The following is a 4,666-nucleotide window of genomic DNA, read 5'->3' as shown; positions in this document are numbered from 1 at the left end:
CATGCTAACCTGGAATTTGTTTTTATTTACCTGAATTATTTTTTTTCTGTGAAAAAATATAAACTTAAACCCAGAAGAACAAATTCTGCAGTGATGGAAAGACCATTTAATTCCATGAAGTTAGTTTTATTGTTGCTTGAGTCAATCTGTGGTTTGTATCTCCAACCTGAAGGGGATGTCTTGAAAAGCCATTCAGCTGTGAATGTAGAGAATGGGTGAGCTCTGATTCTGTTACCTAACTAAGGTTTTCTATGTCTGCTTCAGTCATCTTTTGAGCTTTGCAGTATAGTCTGGTCTTTATAAAGTAAAATGTAGAACTTATGTGTTTAATTGCCATGATTCAAATTTTGTTAATAAGGTAGAGGGTTGCAAATGTATTAAAATTAATAAAATTACACTCTTAAGAAATATTGTACACCTGTTTTTATATTTAAATATCTTGAATAGTCATAACAACTTACCTTTATTATTAAGAAGTAAAATGTTTATTTTTGCCACATTCCAGCAGTCTTTATTGATAAAGTGGAAGTGTTGGTAAATGTGATAAATGTTTTTGAATTATTGTAGTTCTCTCCTGAACCCTTTATTGGACAGAAAAGCAATTATTCAAAGTGGGTTCTACTCAAGGTTGCTTTTGAAACATTTAAATATCCTTAACATTCTTCTTTTCAAACTTAGGTGTCTGTGTGTATTGCTTTTTAAACATCTGCACATATTAATAGCCAGAAGACTTAACCATCATACCTGATCTAGAAGCTATAAAATATCTCTTGGGAGTATCTACATAAATATCATGAGATGGACTCTTATTTTTTTCTAGTTTATTTGCTAATTACAGGTTCCCTGAAAAGAGAATTAAATCATTTTGGTGGTAACTTGCCTTTGAAGAATGGGTGTCTTCTTGATTAAGTATGTCTGGATTTCATCAAGAGCAGTTCCAGCTCTGGTCACTAGGTGGTGCATCCTCTTTACATTTGCTTTCCCATTCTACTTCCAAAGCAGCCAATCATAAGTTTTTTTTTTTTCCTAGAAACTTGTCTGTGAGCATAGAGCAATAATTTGAGGCAATTGTTTTTTCACAGTTTGTGTGGACTTTTAAAGGGCAAATTAATACTTTTTTCTTATTTGTGACACTCATGGTTGAACTGGCATTTCCTTAGAAAATAACTTTTAAACAGCAAAAAGCAGCCCTTTGTTAACTATAATAAAATTATCCTCTTAATTATTTAGCTCTATGTAGAATAGAATCTCTTAACATTTCCCTGTTGAGCAACCACACGTGGTGGAGTCAGGGAATGGGGTTGGTAGGAAGTTACTGGCTGTACACATTGCTCCTGGAAGAAATAAATATCAGCTTCCTTGACAATTGGAGAAAAATAGATATGTGTGTATGTATGTGTGTGTGTGTGTGTGTGTGTACTGGAGGATTGAACCCAAGGGCCCTCTACCACTGAGCCCTACTCCCAGTCCTTTTTATTTTGAGATAAACTCTCACTAAGTTACTGAGACTGGACTTTGAACTTGCAGTCCTCCTGCCTCAGCTTCCCAAGTCTCTGGGATTACAGGTATGTGCCACCACACCCAGCTGATAATTGACCATTTTTATAGTTTTTGGACCTGACTTAAATAACAAAGCTGCCTTGTTTAAAAGGTGAAAGCTCGAAGATTCAGAATCCATAAAAAAAAAAAAATATGAATGAACTTGTTCTCAAATCCTAAAAAGTTTGCACAGGGGGCTGGCCTTTGGAACTTAAAGTGTATAAGCCAATCAGGGATACCTTTATACCAAGGATTTGGTGGAGTCAAGTCTCTGAGGCAGAGAACTAGTAGGAAATATGAAGAAATTTACAAATACAGTTTGAACAATCCTATGAATGATGGAAGCAAGAGTCTTGTTCTCTGCATTCAATCTTATGAATGATGAACAGCCCCTTAAAAAAACTGCAGAATAAAATACACTTTCAAAGGACACCAGTGAGGGTGAGTGTACACTGTTAAAAATCCCATTGGCTTGTACTGGCAGCAAAATGCCATGTTTGGCTTTGGCCTGGGGTTCTATTCCTCTGCTATCCATTTCTATAGCAGTCCCTTTGAGCTGCCATAACAACACCATGAACTGGATGGCTTCTACATAACAACTTCATTTCTCACGGAAATGGAGTCCAAGATCAAAGTGCTGGCAGATTTAATATCTGGTAAAGGCCCCTTTTCGCATAGCACGCCTTTCTGTGTCCTCACATGGTATTAGTGTGGAGGGTCTCTCTGGGGCCACTTTCATAAGGAAGGGCACTAATTCCTTCATGAGGGTTCCACTCTATGGACTTATCATGTCCCTAAGGCCCCACCTCTAAATACCATTGCCTTTGTGCAAGGGGGGTAAGATTTCATGAATTTTGGGAGGGACATAAAGAGACCATAGAATGTGTTCTATGAGTTCTGACTAGGGAATATTAGGGAACCTGTTTACACAGGTTGGGGACCATATCAGTCAACCCTCTCTTGATGTTTCTCTAGATATTCAGGATTTATCACTGCAGCTTGCCATCTGTCATTATGTAGTCTTTATATCTTTACTTTGCTATGTCAGCATTCTTGCATATTATACCCAGTAATTCCTCACAGGAAGGTGCCATTTTATTTATTTCTATCATTCCCTTTGTCCTTAGTATAATGCCTTGAACACAGAGTCCTTCATATATTTGCTGAGTGTGTTAATGTCCCGAGTGTCTTGGAGGTTTTGAAATAATCATTTAAGAATTTCAGGGCACTTGATGTGGCTGCAGCAACATAATATTCAGAAATTGGCTTTGGATAAATATTTGTCTATAGCACCATGTTGCTCCGATTTCTCCAAATGACTGAGGGAGCCATTCTGCTTTATGGTGCTTATAAAAAGATATTTTAAAAATCTCGTATGCCTCAAGACTTAAAAATGTAAAAATATCTTCTCTAAGCAATACCATTATGTTTCACTGTGCTTTTTTTAATACCTTATGCCAGAATTGCATTTATTTTTGGTGCATCATCAGCTAAGGAATTTGCAAGTGATTTTAATTCATACCGTGAGCAATGAGTGGAAAATGAGCTATGTCTGATGCAGCTTTTCAAATATGACATGGAGAGAGCTCCAAAATGAAGACAGATTTCCTTTACCCCTGATCTTCAGCTTCCCCTCTGTCCATGCCATATCCAACAAAAGCACTTTTGATTAAGTATGAAGTGTCACAAGAATGTAGAGGGTAGGGGCTGCAATTGTAGCTCAGTGGCAGCGCACTTGCCTAGCATGTGTAAGGCACTGGTTTTGATCCTCAGCACCACATAAAAGTAAATAAATAAAAGTATTGTGTCCATCTATAAGAATAAAAACGAAAAGAATATAGAGGGTATGAAGGTTAAACATTTTTTTTATTGTTTGTATCATTGTGTATGTATGTATGTGTGTTACTGGGGGAGGATCAAACCCAGGGCATCATGCCTGCTAGGCAAAGGCTCTACACTGAGCTGTATCCTCTGGCTCTTAATTTTTTTAATTGTATATATTTATGATATACATGATGTTTTAATATAGGTAGTGAAATTATTCCTATATCTATGATTACACATAATTGCCTATTTTGTGGTAAGATCACTTAAAATCTACTCAGCAAATTTCCAGCATATAATACAATAATTATAGTCCTCATGCTGTAAATTAATTATTATTATTCGTGGTACTGAGGATTAAATCCAGGGCCTTGCTCATGCTAAGTAAGTGCTCTCATACACCCAGCCCCTGTAAGTTACTGTTACAATCTAGCAGAATTTGGTATGAATTCTGAGATTTGAAGTATTGAAATTATATTCTGTATTTTTATGCAAAAAATATTTTTATGCAAAACAAGTTTTTCTTGAGAGACTTGGGCATAATTTATCAAGAGACTCCATGAGGGCAGGCAAGAGTCTTTTTCTCTGTTATAGTCCAGCTTGGACAGCCCTACTGAACACACAGTAGGTATACAGTGACGGTTGAATGAATAATGAGGAATTTCCAGGAGTAAGCCAAACACCTACAACTACTGCTAAGGACACTTTTTGAAAAGGTGGTAGAGGGCAGCTAGATCATGGCATCCCCCTTTTCAAATAAAAAACCAACAGCAATCTAATAGAAACAAACACATTCTTCCCACAGAAAAACTGGCAAACAGTCACAAATGAGCTAAAATCCAATTAAATGCCAGAAACGTCAAAGAGAAGTGGGAAGGGAAGAACAACTTATTGCTCAGGTATACAAAATTACTCCCTCAAATGGTCCCGGTGAATTAGCAAAATCCAGAGACTCTCACTAGCTAGACAAATTTACTGGCAGAAGGGGAATAATATTCTTATCTGCGCCCTGTCACTACAAGAGGAGGGGAGGGGCTAGTGAACAACTAGGATGGATGCCTTAATGCACAAGGAGGTTCCACACTGAACCAAAGAAAGAATTGAAATCCAAGGTGAACCCCCACAGACCACAAAACCCACTCACTACCTAGAGGAAGTTAAAAAACCTTAGTAAAGAAACCAGAGACCTCATATTCTAACAAAAATATAGTCTTAGTTGCTTCACTCTTTCACCCCAGCTATCAGACCACAGGACATTGAAGTGAACACAAAATAAAATTTACAAAATGCTCATGAAAAAAAT

Source organism: Callospermophilus lateralis, unplaced genomic scaffold, assembly GCF_048772815.1.
Source record: "Callospermophilus lateralis isolate mCalLat2 unplaced genomic scaffold, mCalLat2.hap1 Scaffold_83, whole genome shotgun sequence".
Lineage (NCBI taxonomy): Eukaryota > Metazoa > Chordata > Mammalia > Rodentia > Sciuridae > Callospermophilus > Callospermophilus lateralis.
This window is presented reverse-complemented; position numbering follows the sequence as displayed.